The 15025-nt window shown below is 42.4% G+C and overlaps 1 protein-coding gene across 1 annotated transcript in view; it reads right to left on the minus strand.

Annotated features, from left to right (window-relative positions):
- The window catches only part of ERC2 (ELKS/RAB6-interacting/CAST family member 2), a 944454-nt gene that overhangs the window by 620831 nt on the left and 308598 nt on the right, over nucleotides 1–15025 (minus strand). The gene's annotated exons all lie outside the window — the stretch shown is intronic.

Raw genomic sequence — 15025 nt, forward strand, 5'->3', positions numbered from 1 at the left:
TCTGTTGTGGGTGCGGCTCACAGCTTTATCCTACCTCACAGTGCATTGGTGATACCACTATGGAGGCTTGTGAGAGCCTGGCTGTGAGTTGGTTTGTAGCATTGTTCAGACCTTGTTCACACACCACGGGCAGTTTAGTGGTAGGACCCCATGGTGCATGCGTGGCTCCGATATGTTCCTGACTGGAAGATATTGGCAAAGTTCTCAGCTTTTAACATTGGCTTGAGGAATTAGCTAGTATTGTTAGTTGCGTATCATTTTAGTGCATTTTTTTGCAGTGATTTTAGCACTTTACAGACATTAGCATCAACCTGTCCCCAATGGGGCTCACAATCTAAGGTCCTTATCAGTATGTTTTTGGAATGTGGGAGGAAACCGGAGAACCCGGAGGAAACCTATGCCAACACGAGGGGAACATACAAACTCCATGCTGATGTTGTTCTTGGGTGGATTCGAACCTAGGACCCCAGCGCTACAACACACAAGTGATAACCACTGAGCCACAGTGCTGCCCAGTTACTTTGTCCCTATGACACTGGCTGACCTGTTACATGTGCGATTGGCAGCTGAAGGCATCTGTGTTGGTCCTATTTTCATATGTGTCCGCATTACCGAGAAAAATGATGTTTTACTATATGCAAATGAGCCTCTAGGAGTAATCTATCTGCTGACAGATGCTCTTTAAAGAATATCACAATATTTCATATTAAAAGGGTTTTCAAAGACTTTACAACTGATGACCTATCCTCCGGGGCTGAGCTGTGACCGTTGAATGTGTGGTCACTGGCCTCGGAAAAGCTGAGAGAGGGCCGTGGCGCAAACAACTGATCGGCAGGGTACCGGGTTTTGGACCCCCACCAATCTGATACTGATGACATATACTGAGGATAGGTCATCAGTATTAAAGTCGCGGAAAACCCCTTTAAACATTTTACTCTATCCAGTATCTCTATATATCTTTATAAATTGTGTAAAAAAAAAAAAAGGGTCAATTTACACAAGTAATCTCAGTAATAATACTGGAATGTGGAGACCATGACTTCCCATGATCAAACCACTTTGGGCAGCGACAGCAATGAACCTAACAAACCCAATTACCTAATAATTAACACATAAAAGAGGGAAAAAATCTGACCCTGTGCCCAGACCATTATTTAACTTAATGGCAAATAAAATATCGAAAGGTTCTCATGGAAAAAAAAAACTGTGTTTCCATAGTTACTCATTGTGTTCTATACTCTGTACAAGAATGGGGGGAAAAAAAGTGTCTGATTTCTATTGGACTTAGTAATATTTAATATGTTGAAATATGTAAATTGGCGAGTGACAACTACCATACGGTTTCTGCCGTGATTATTTTATTCATAAAGGGCTCCAGTATTTTGTCAGGGCTTATTCCTTATATTACAGTGATACATTTTCAACGCTTGTTTAATATACAGACGCCACTCCCGTCCTCTTGTGTGAAAGGATCAGCCGTGTATCCTGTGCTCGCTTAACTGTAAAGAGCATTCTCTTCTAATCGACACCTCCTTCACAAAGAAGTACTTAGCGGACACAATACATCAGGATTACCATTATCCCATCAGAGTCCACCTTTCACAAATGACACGGGATAATCCAGGGAGAGGATGACTTGCTTTCCGAACAAGCTACCTGGCTCCTGCTGGTTGTGGCAATGTCTATATTAATATGACTAATGCCAGCCATGCATACTAAGGGCAAAAACTGCAAATTATCATGCAAATGGCTGAAAGCTATTGAGGAGATATTGAGTCAATTAGATTGTAAATTGTCGCTGGGATAAATGATGTTTAAATTGCGCACAGTTTGCACAGATGTCATTTTGTATTCTGCACGTTTTATTATGCTGTATTACTGCATATACGCTGTGGTGATGTTCTCAATTCTGACACTAGGTGACACTGTTACATATAGAATGACTTGTAACAGGGAGCAGGAGTGAATGTGGCCTCGCGCAGTGGGGCGCAATTGGGCACATCCTAAGGACTCATGCACACAAACGTATTTTCTTTCTGTGTCCGTTCCGTTTTTTTTTGCGGACCGTATGTGGAATCATTCATTTCAATGGGTTTGTAAAAAAAAAAAAAAAAAAAACGCAAGTTACTCCGTGTGCATTCCGTTTCCTTATGTCCGTTCCGCGAAAAAATAGAACTTGTCCTACTATTGTCAGCATTACGGACAAGAATAGGACTGTTCTATTGGGGCCAGCTGTTCTGTTCGGCAAAATATGGAATGCACACGGTTGTCATCCGTATTTTTTGCGGATCCGTCTTTTGCGGTCGCATGCATGAGCCCTTACAGGGGGTAGCAGTTTGTATCTCCTGACAGAATGCAGCAATAGTTGCTGACCCAGTGGACAGCGTGTGGTGTGGTGTGGAGGGTGCTTTGGGGAGGCAGCCCAGTTGTCTGTAGTGCCAGCTGCATGGGATGCCATGAAAAGAGCAAAGCCTCATGCAACGAAAAAGTGGGCCAAACCTAGGGAGAAATCACACCGACTTCGACTGGGAGAGTCAGCGGCACACAGATACAGAAAGATCAGGCCCAACCTGGTCTGAGGGGCTCTAGAGAGGGAAAGCCATGGTAGAGAGTAACAGAGAGTATCAAGGTAGTAGAGCGCTATTGCCTTCATGTGGCCTGATATTGCAGCTACTGTTTATGCAGCACCGAGATGCTTGTTGAATGGTTCTTAAAAGGGACACATTTATCATAACATTTTTTATCACATATTAACAACCTACAGTATATGTGATTGTGCTATGGATTTTTTTTTCAAGTTGATGCTTTTCTGGATATCAATTGTTTAAGTCACTCCATTCCATGACTCTTTTGTAGACATTTAACATTTAATATCTAAAAAAGGGTGGACAATGACATGAACTTGAGTGTATCTGTTAATGGAATTCTTGTATTTATTATTCTCATTATTTATTACTAAAGCACCATTTATACCAGGGCACTGTAGATATGAAAAGGGCATACCGTAAGTAGATAATACAAAAACAAGTACGTACAATAAGCATGAACCAAATGAGCTACAAACTGGTAGAAAAGGAGAGAGGACACTGCCTGTGAGGACTTACAGTCTACAAGGGATGGGGGAAGATGACAGTAGGTGAGTGTAAAGCTGCTCATATGGCACTATAGTGGGGGCAGGGTTACTGCAGGTTGTAGTCTTGTCTGAAGAGATGGGTTTTCAGGTTTCTTTTGAAGGTTTCCATGGTAGGTGAGAGTCTGATGCGTTGGGGTAGGGAGCTCCAGGTATGGAGGATGCATGGGAGAAACCTTGGAGGTGACTGTGTGAAGAGCAGATATGAGGAGAGTAGAGAAGGATGTCTTGCAAGTAGGGTTGAGTGAATTGAAGTCCACAAAGTGGACAGAGAGCCGGCCACCGTTATTTGGATTGAAGATCTCGCGTGGAATCCTGTACGAGGTGACATATGATGTCACCATGCCGGCCAACGTCATCAAGTGCTGTGCAGGATTTTGCGCTGGATCTTCAACCAAGTTGGGGGTGGCCGGCTTTTGCAATGAAATGGAGGAGGGAAGTATGATTTTTTTTATTTTACACTGTTTTATTACTGTCAGATGCAGCTATGAACGTGGCATCTGAGGGGTACAATGAAGAGGGCGGCGCAATCGCCGCTCCCCGTCATTGCACCCACTACTTACAAAGAAATGCGCTTTGTGACAAAGTACGGTAATTCGTCACAAAGCAAATTTTTTTCTAAAATTCTGCGAAGCAGCCGAATTAAATTTTTCAATACTTTGCTCATCTGTTCTTGTGAGGATTGGAGATTCCGTATGGGAAAGTACTGGGAGATCAGGTCACAGATGTGTGGAGGGGACATCTTGTAGATGGCCTTGCATGTTATAGTTAGTGTTTTGTACTGGATTCTCCCAGTGACGGGATTGGCAGAGGGCAGAACTAAATAATTTAAAAAGACAAAGGTAATAGCAGCTCACTGTACCTTTAACAAAGGAGTGGGGCTACAAATCCCCGATGTTCCACCCAACCAACACAATTATATATAGAGAAAGTTAAAGATTGGGCTGAGCGCTCAAATACTGGAATACTGCATATATAAGGTAATACATTAATAACATTTATTCTCTGCAAGGCATACACAATAAAAGCGATATAAAACTGACATATGTAACAAATACGGACATATACGTCCTAAAACAAACTCTGCATTAAATGGATCCAAATAAATGTGGCGATATATTGCAATATAGTGTCAGTTGATCCTCTCACATGAAGGGGTTAAAATACGTGAAGTAGTAGAATCAGCAAGGTTTGGTATGTATCCACCTCAGGTTTAAATGGTGAGTGTGTACACACCTCAAGTTCAGTTTGCCAGTGTCATTAATTAATTAATCGACAGGTGTGTTTGTCCACCTGCAGGAAAATATCCGCACTGTTAAAGGACAGGTTAGTAGAATGTGAAGCGGTCATATAATAAACTGTAAAACAGTCATAAAATAAGGCGATATGGCAGAAGGATTCGCGGTGTATTTGTGGCGTCCCACTGTACCGCGCTGCCTAAAACGCCTTTTACCTTTCCGGACGGCTTCTATTGCTGTAAGTGTCCTTTGTGAACGGGCCCGTTCGTACGGTCCTCAATTGACCAAGTTTGTGATGAGTGATACGTTCAGATGTCCGGCTACACCAGGGAGTCGGTGGGATTCCAGAGGGATATCTTTCAATCTGCAATTCTTCAAAGAAGACGGTGGATAAAGGCAAATATACAGTTGCTCATCCGTGAATATAGCAGGTCCTGACCAAACGCGTTACGGGGTTTCCACTATACCCCTTCCTCAGACCACCGTCTTCTTTGAAGAATTGCAGATTGAAAGATATCCCTCTGGAATCCCACCGACTCCCTGGTGTTGCCGGACACTGGCTGTACTACACACCTTGATATTTCTGCGAACATCTGAACGTATCACTCATCACAAACTTGGTCAATTGAGGACTGTATGAACGGGCCCGTTCACAAAGGACACTCACAGCAATAGAAGCCGTCCGGAAAGGTAAAAGGCGTTTTAGGCAGCGCGGTACAGTGGGACGCCACAAATACACCGCGAATCCTTCTGCCATATCGCCTTATTTTATGACTGTTTTAGGCTAAGTTCACACGAACGTGTGTGATCTGTGGCCGTATTGCGGCCCGTAAATCGCGGGCCGCAATACACGGCCACAGTTCCGTGTGAATTCACTTCAATGGGTCCGCTAATCCGGAATCGCGGAACGGCCGCACGGGACAGGACCCCTCGGAAGCACTACGGAGTGCCTCCGTGGGGTTACGTCCCGTACTTCCGTTCTGCTAAAAGATAGAACAAGTCCTATCTTTTAGCGGAACGGCCGGATCGCAGACCCATTAAAGTGAATGGGTCCGCGATCCGATGCGGCTGACCTACGGCCGGCGATCGTGCATTACGCCCGCTATTTGCGGGCCGCTGCACAGGCACGGGTCACACACGTTCGTGTGAACCCGGCCTTACAGTTTATTATATGACCGCTTCACATTTTACTAACCTGTCCTGGAACAGTGCGGGTATTTTCCTGCAGGTGGACGAACACACCTGTTGATTAATTAATTAATGACACTGGCAAACTGAACTTGAGGTGTGTACACACTCACCATTTAAACCTGAGGTGGATACATACCAAACCTTGCGGATTCTACTACTTCACGTATTTTAACCCCTTCATGTGAGAGGATCAACTGACACTACATTGCAATATAATCGCCACATTTATTTGGATCCATTTAATGCAGAGTTTATTTTAGGACGTATATGTGCGTATTTGTTACATAGGTCAGTTTTATATCGCTTTTATTGTGTATGCCTTGCAGAGAATAAATGTTATTAATGTATTACCTTATATATGCAGTATTCCAGTATTTGAGCGCTCAGCCCAATCTTTAACTGTCTTTAAAAATAATTTAAAAAGCAGCATGAAATCATGAATCAATCCTAACTTAGTACATTCGACACTAGTAAAGCTTATATCACACCTGAAGTTTTGCAAGCAATTTTCCGGAGGGAAGCGTCCCTTCCAGGCAATCGCCTGCTCGTCAGCAGAGGAGACCGCTGCTATTACATGCAGTGATCTCCTCCTCAGGATGGGGAGAAGTGATCGCTATGGCATTGCTCGTCCCTATAATGAATCACTGTTTACCGGCAGCAGATTATGATTACACAGCACAATCTGCCGCCGACAGATAATAATAAACCTGCTCAAAGATTCCAATTTCCCGATGAAGAAGTTTGCTTATTCATAGGGTAATCGGCAGCAGTATCACACTGCCAGATCATCGCGAACGAGCTTTCCTGTGAACACTCGTTAGCGATGATCTTCAGTATTATCTGCAGGTGTAATACAAGCGTTAGTTTCTGTTATTTGAGAACAAGAAAACGACAGCATACAGTGCGATTCTTGCCATTAAAAAAATGATGCAAACCGAGACAGAAACCCAACGGAGCCCATTGGGTTTGGAAGTGTTGTACGACAGCTCTGTCACAATGTCTTGGCTTCCATTATTAAGGGCAGTCACGAGGCCTCGGTGCAGGTTGAATTTACACACCATGACAAAGGAAATAGTGTTAAAGCTTTGGCCCGGCAAAAGGCTGGTCAACAAATGTGTCATCTTCTGTACAAGTTGGCATAGCGCAATTAAGCCTTTGCTTGTTCTGCGTGAGCTTTTCCTACTTATATCGCTTTTGCCAACTCAGAAAAGTGCTAATCTTGACACTATTCTGGCGTCTGTCTCAGGAATGTTCCTTAAGAATTTGGGGGATTAAAGGAGATCGCACCTGAAGACAGACACTGTAATTCGACAGAAACCTAAGTTCTCAAAAGGAAAATTGCCTCCATTATCTCTCCTTAAGCTAAAAACTCAAGAATCTGGAAATTGCTGCATCAGAACCGGCGCATTACTGAGAGGAAAAAGGAAGAGGAGAAACTCTTTAAAAGACACAGTGAAAACAAATCTGCGGAGATGCCTTCAGAGACAACAGCTAACCCCTGTGAAAGGTTAAATCCATCTAGGTTTATTGCTTGAATAGCTTTGAAGAATTACACTTCTTCGCAGATGTTTATATTAAGTTCTCCCAGGACTAGAAATCCTGACTGCTAGACATCACTTCACATACGCGAGGCTCCCTCTGCTGCCAAGCAATGAGAAGATCTTGCACAACCACAAACCACCCACAATTTGTCAGAGCCGAACACAATATAATAAGGGAATGAACAACCACATCAGCACTGCCGCTCACAATGAGTGACAAGTCTCTGGTAGAAGGAACATTTCCAGGATAGTGATACGGCCAAGCCTAGTAATAAATACAGCCGTTCTATTACCAATTACTCCTTATTACGTTATTTGCTCTAAAGTTTGGCGCAGATTTTTCAGTTTTAATGTGTCCAAACTGCACATTGTATTTAAAATGATGTCTGATGTGTTCATGGACTTTCATTAGCCAAACATATGCAAAAAGAGTGTCCCACTGGCAAGGGTTTGGTGGGCACACATTAGTATTAAAAACCGGTTTCAACTAAATTTTTTGATCTTCCAACTTGCTTCATATTACGAGTTACATTATTTTGGTTTTTTTTACAAAGGGAATCAATGGCACATACTGTATATGCACCTGTAGTCTTAAAGTTACATATTGAGTAAAGAACAGGTAGGGGGGCACTCAAATATCCGTTCCTACATGGACCATTAGAACACCATTTCGTGTGGATTTATTACAAAATATAGTTCAAAACGTGGGGCGAATTTATTATTAAAAAATAAATAAAATACTAGGCAGGTACAATATAAATAAATGGTGGTTTAAGCAACCAGGATCTGATTGTATCACAGAACCATACACCATAAAACTAAGACATAAAACATACAACATATAACATGGAATAGAATAAAAATAAGCTGTATAAAAATGCGCAATTCTAAATGCGGTAGGTACCAATCATAAAATATGATCAGAGTCCTGTCCAATCTGGAGTATAGGTTTCATAGGTATAGGTATAGGTTTCCCTTATACAGTATAGGTTTCCCTTAGGTTTCATCCAGAAAATAGGTAGCGTCTGTTAGTCAAACCTAACTTATTAGTAGTCCAACCAATCACTAGTTCTTCGCATATGCAGATATTATTAGGTAAGACACTTGAATGCGTTGGATAGATTTTTATTCATCACAGACAATTCAATCCGATACGGGAGAAAACCAGAATAAGTGATTGCCAACAAGGTATCTCTCATGTATCATGCGATTGTATATGTGCCTTATGACCAAGTTGTATTATCATAAGAACAAGTATTTGGTACTTTACCACTCCTGAAGGCGGTCTCTAGCGTTTGGTAGCTGGATTCCGAATTCGTATGTCTCACGTGTGTCTGACGTCAGACGTGATGTCGGTAGTGAAGGATTATTGGATCCTTACGAGCGGGTTAACTTGAATTATAAGAGTCGGCTTATTGCCGCTTATCTGGTCTTTACAGGAGTAGTAGGATCAATGGTTTTCAAGAAGGCAGAGATAAAGATGGTTTGTCCGGCTTTCAAATGTCACTGTTGGGGTCCCCAAACGCGTTTCGGAGCCTCAACGCTCCTTCATCAAGTTACATATGCCTGGGGTGTTACTCACCTCATCCAGTTCCTTGAGCAGCTGTGGCTCGTGACGATGGCTCCATCTAGTTGGTAGGCAAATGCCCCTAAGGCGTGGAAAATTTCATCACGCCTGGCCTTGTCAATCAAAGTGGAAAGGGCATGACAGTTACAGTGGAAACAGAGCCTCTGGGTGTAACGGCAACTCCCCCGTTGCTCCTAGAGGCTCATTTGCTTATATCAAAACATCATTTTTCTCAGCCATGCTGGCACATATAAACATCGGACCAACACAGATGGTTTTAGCTGGCTGCTATTTAATTTACGACTCTTGGCATTGTTTCTGTGTTACAAGTTCTTCACTATAGCACATCCAACACCAACTATTGTGGGGACTGTGAACTAATCCATTCAGAAAAGACCACACCCCCTTGAGGGTGTTAAAGGAGTTGTCTCTTCGGGACATTTAAAGCATATAGTAACAGAATAAGCCATAAATGTCCCATAGGTGAGGGCCCCACCTCTGGGACCCACTCTTATCTGAAGAGCAAGACCCCGGTATGAATAGGCAGCATGCCGCGCATGCGCAGTGTCCTCTCTCTTCACTGTTATGGGACTTCCAAAGTTCCACAGCAGTGAATGGGGATGACAATGCATACACGCCACAAAAATACCTGAGCTGGTGCTTGCTTACTTTTGGAAGCTCCATAGCAGTGCATGGAGAAAGCCACGCATGCACAGCATGCTTTCCATTCATAGCAGGCCGTGTTCTTGAGATCCATAGATTTTCATTCACAGCCATTTCAAGTTATGGAAATGGTTATAGTAAATTCAAAGAAGCGTGACACACCCTAGTTATTCATGTTTCTCATTAATTTTTGGGCCACCTAACAAGCATATGAGAAATGATGGTAAACAGGGATATCATTAACATCCATGGAGTAGGAAACACGACAACCACATGAAATGAAGGGACACAAGAACAAAACAAGACGATCTTACGTCAGGATTCCAGGAAGCGGGAAGCGCATTTTGGGCCAATGATTTTATTTACTGCTAGACTGTTACATTTATGATGGATAAAAGCAGCATCCACTAGAGCCAGCCCAATGTGACATATTGTTAGCTGTCCTGTTTTTTTTTTGTGTTTGGCTTTCCTGGATTAACATATGGCCAACGCATGTACAAGTTTTATATCAGAATTAAACTTAAAACCTGATATTCTCCAAATGTTACTTAACGCAAAGCTCAGTTCCTGACAGGACGTAATATAATACTGATAATAAAGAGACAATGCACTTATTCATTTGATACATTAGTTACTTTAGAAACAGACACGAAAGTCCAAACATAGACCAAATAATGCGTCTTGAATTGCGAAGCCCAGTAAAGGTCACCATGAAATCACTGCAGCAGAGGAAGGCGTATGCCCTGCAGCTACATTAAATACAAATGTGGACTTTATGTAGGAAACAGCACATGAGGAGCTGAGGCTAAGAAGTACAGTGTCGTTCCATGAAAGAAAAAGCAGCTTTTATGAATAAATCAGGGATGCACGGAATCTGTGGTGGGGAAAGTCATCCTTTTTGGGGGCACATGGTAGATTTACTAAGCAAAATGTGCAAGAATGCTGTTACCATTTGCACCAAAAACATGGCGTAAATGGCTTACAAGAATGCATGTGTTTTCAACTATATGTGTTTTAGAAATTGTCTAGAGAGATGGTTTATGAGTGTAACAGGCAGTGAGTGCGGACCCAGTGTGCCAACCAACCAGTCTTAATTGGGGCTTGTCCTGAGAGCATTATAAGGTGGTTCCTGGTTTTCACCCTTGAACTCCTATACAGGGACCTGGTCTTTGCTGCAGGGGAGCCACCAGGCCACTACTTCTTAGAATAGTCCTGGTGTGTTTGGCTGCTCACCCACTGGAAAGCACCATGAGGTAAGGCAATACTCAAAGTCAGTAAACAGGCAGAGGTCAGGGCAGGCACAATACGTACAAATCCAACTGTGGGGTACTTTATTGTTATCTGACCTATGGGCAACGACCATCTTTGTTGCGGCAGTATCATGTTTATATGTTAAAATGTTCACTCTTCACGCTCACGGTTAGGGTGTTATAGGGAAAGTAGGGAAGGCACGAGGACAGGGAAACCCCACCATCAGGGGTGGTCCCTGGGCAAAGGCTAGTGGAGGACTGTTAAGGAAAGACTCCCCGTATATAAGGATACTAGCCGACGACCTTCCATCCCAATTATTTGTGTATTGTATGTACGTCACAAATGTGGTGGATGCTATATGCGTAGTAATAAGTAGCCGGCCTAAAGGTCTGCACTTCTGCATGGTATCAGCCACCAATATGGGGCATATATTTTAAAGATAAATAATAAAAAGTATATTTTAAAAAGGGCCCTAGTTTGATTAGAGAGAATAGAATAAATGAGAGGACCTACTACTGTCTCAAAACATTTGAAAAACGTGTTAATAATGCTTCCTGGTTTTCACCCTTGAACTCCTATACAGGGACCTGGTCTTTGTTGCAGGGGAGCCACCAGGCCACTACTTCTTAGAATAGTCCTGGTGCGTTTGGCTGCTCACCCACTGGAAAGCACCATGGGGTCAGGCAATACTCATAGTCAGTAAACAGGCAGAGGTCAGGGCAGGCAGAATACGTACAAATCCAGAAATTAGTCCAGAGGTCAGGGCAGGCAGATTGGGGTCAGTATGGTGAAGAGGCTGAGATTATTTCAGGTGGCAGAGTGTAAGAATCCAGGAAACAGGCATAAGTCTGTACACAGACAGACAAACAAATTATAGCTCTTTTGCAGGACCTAGCAACCAAGTGAAGCCAAACGTAATTTAAAAGACTGATCAGGCAAGGGGTGGAACAAACTGCCCATCACATATAGGAGGTGATGAGCTCATTAGTCAAACAGCTGAGCACAGAGCAAAAAGGTGAATTAACTCTTGCAGTGCTGTAGGGTGACGTTCAATGAATAGACACTAATACACACACACACAGAAAGAGACCAAGCAGCCACACTGCAGCATGGGACACGAGAGTATGGTGGCTGACCCTGGGAAGATGCTAGAGGAGTGATGTGGAGCTCGTGCCTGCCCCGGATAGCAGGATGACGTTCAGCACAAAGTGTTGCCATGACAATGAGAAGTCTTGCACCTTTTTTGGCTCAAATTACTGTTGTACTGTTGTTCTACTGTTGTAGAGTATGGTCACACATAGCTGGTCAGCCGTAATACTGGTGTACAACCGTCACTACAAAAACACTCAGAATAGGCTGATTTTTGCAGCGGCATTGCTGCCAGGATGGCAGGGGTTCTTCAATGCTTTCAACCTTTTACATTGCAAAGGTTGAAAGCTGTGGGTAAAACCCTCGGCATAAATTGACATGCTGCAGATTGAACACTAGCAACGCAAGTCACATTATTCTGTGAGTTATCTCCATAGGGTGTGAATGACATTTCCCATAAAAATAGATCCTAAAAAATGATACAGAGTCACCACCAAATGGGGTTGTCTTCTGCTGAACATTGTGGGTCCATTAGTGTGAGAGGAGGATCACCAGGTGGGCCAGTGAAACCCTGCATCCCATGTCTGTTTTTAAGCAGAGGCTAACCATACTATAGATATAATCCTGATGCAGAGGTTTGGTCTCCTGTGTGTCATAATAATGATGAAGTCTTTTTTTATTGTAAAATTCTGAAAGAATTCCCCCAACACCGATCCCACCTTCATAAACATGTACATGACGGTATTTCACATGCACTGCGGGATACATGAACAATTCTCATGTTTGCCGATAAGGCTCTGTTCTTTTGCAGGCTCCATTAAAAATGCTGTTATATCTGCGCTATTCTTCCCATACCATGACGCAAACCCAACAGATCCAATGGGTCTAAGGAAACCCTTGGTACCCTGTAAGGATCCAACATTTTGTCATTTTTATTTTTCTGTTCTTATGATGGAGCAGAAATCTAGAGCCTTAGTTTTAAAGTTTAAGACATCCATGACCCATTAAAACACATGAGGTCATTGACAAAGAGTGTATCATTTGAGCCACATATGTAGCAAACAACAAACCCATAACGGCCGGTCTCTAGAGAGAGATACAAGGAGTAAACCTCATATCTAGCCATGGGGCCCATATTTCCCCATATGTGAACATAGGGGCACATTTATTAAAACCGGCGTTTCAGACTCCAATCTTATAAGCCCCTAAACTGGCGGTGAATCCGCCGGAGTTATGAAGAGGCGCCGGCCTCTCCATAACTTCAGCGGATCCCCCGCAAGTTCTAAATGTTAGACAGATTCCGAGCTGTCTTACATTTAGACCATTTTCTACCCCTAAAACAGACCTGGCATGAGTGGGAAGAAGTTGCAGATTGCGGCACAACTAACCTTGACCAGGACAGCAGTGGGGGATACATTAGTTGAGTAATGATTATTTTTAACCCATATTACCTCTTTTATACATATATAAGAACTTGCCTTGGAAAATCCCTTTAAAGGGTTTCTGTCACCCCATTAAACCGTTTTTTTTTTTTCTTTACTAATATTCCCTATAGTGCGATCTCATGATACATAAGCAAATTAATCATTTTGGTTCAGTAGAATTTGCTAAAAATCGATTTTTAAAATATGCTAATTACCTTGCTACCAGCAAGTAGGGCGGCTACTTGCTGGTAGCAGCCGCATCCTCCGATGGTAATGACGCCCCCTCGGCATGCTGATTGACAGGGCCAGGGAAGGGACTCGTTCTCTGCTGGCGCTGTTAGAATTTGAAATCTCGCGCCTGCGCCGTACCTGTCTTCAATCGGCGCAGGCGCACTGAGAGGCGGCTGCTCTCTCGACCGCTCCATCCTCAATGCGCCTGCGTCGATGAAAAGGCAGTAATGCGTAGCAGAAAGCTTTCTAACCACAGTCTCTGCTGCCTCTATTACAGCCTGTATTCCGCCTCCATAGGTTCACCTCTCCAGATATTCTGACTCCACCTCTGTGCTTCTGCTGAGACTCTCTGGCGGAGATTTATAGACGACATTGTTTTTATATGGAAAGGGGAGATGCCGTCCCTACAAAAAATTTTAAATGATATAAATAAAAACGATTTTTATTTACAATTCACGTCCACCTATAGTACCCAGGAAATCAACTTCCTGGATTTAACCATTAAAATTCAGAATAACAAAATACTAACCCAAACATACGCAAAACCTACAGACAGCAATGGCTTCATTGCTCTAGATAGCTGCCACCTTCCAGTCTGGCTTAACACTATTCCACGGAGCCAATACATCCGCTTACGGAGGAATTGTACCCTAAATGAACGGTTCGAACACGAGGCAACTAATTTACAGCAAAAATTCCTGGAAAAGGGGTACAATGCCACCAAACTAGAAGAAATAAAAAATGAAGTTATGAAAATAGAGCGGCAATCACTTATTCAGAAACACCAAAAAGAAAAAAAGAAAGACACAATTTCAGATAGCGAAAAAAACACACCAGAAGAAAATAGCGTTTTTGATATACCCATAATAACCCAATATCATGAAAAAGAATACCAGTTTAGAAAAATAATAAAAAAACATTGGGAGATCCTAAAGCACGATAAAATTATTGGAGAGAAATTACCAAAGGCTCCTAAATTTATTTTTAGAAAATCAAAAAATTTGGGAAATTGAATAGCCCCATCAATTAGAACTACAATTAAAGGGAAAAACAAAAAGGCCACTATACCAGACGATAAAAAAGGTTTTTTTCCGTGTAGAACATGTAAGGCGTGCCTTGCGTCCAAACAAAAAGACATTATTAAGGAAATTATTAGTGAAAAAAATTCATACAAAATAAAAAACCATCTGTCTTGTTTTTCAAAGGGGGTCATTTATTATATCAAGTGCCCGTGCGGGAAGGTATACGTAGGGAGAACAAAACGCGAACTAAAGGTCCGGATATGGGAACATGTAAAAAACATAAGTAAAAAATTTGTGGGCCATCCACTATCACGCCACTTCTCGGAAAAACATAAGGGCAAATTCGAGGGCTCATCCTTCGGAGGTATAGAGCAAATGAGCCATGATCCCAGAGGAGGAGACTATATAAAAGCAATGTCCCGCAAAGAAAGTGAGTGGATCTACAACCTAAATACCCTGGCCCCTACAGGCCTGAACCAAGAAATAGAATTGTTCGCATTTCTATAATTTCTTTATATATGAAGTAACAGGATACTATTATGTAATAAAATAATAACAATAAAAAGACTATTTAAATACTCAGGCCTTCTCCCCATACCAATTAATATACACCCCAACCACACTATGGAATCTGGTAATTTGGGGAATAATAGTTCAAAAGAATCAAAAGGACCTATA

Source organism: Bufo bufo, chromosome 9 (genome assembly GCF_905171765.1).
Source record: "Bufo bufo chromosome 9, aBufBuf1.1, whole genome shotgun sequence".
NCBI classification, from domain to species: Eukaryota; Metazoa; Chordata; class Amphibia; order Anura; family Bufonidae; genus Bufo; species Bufo bufo.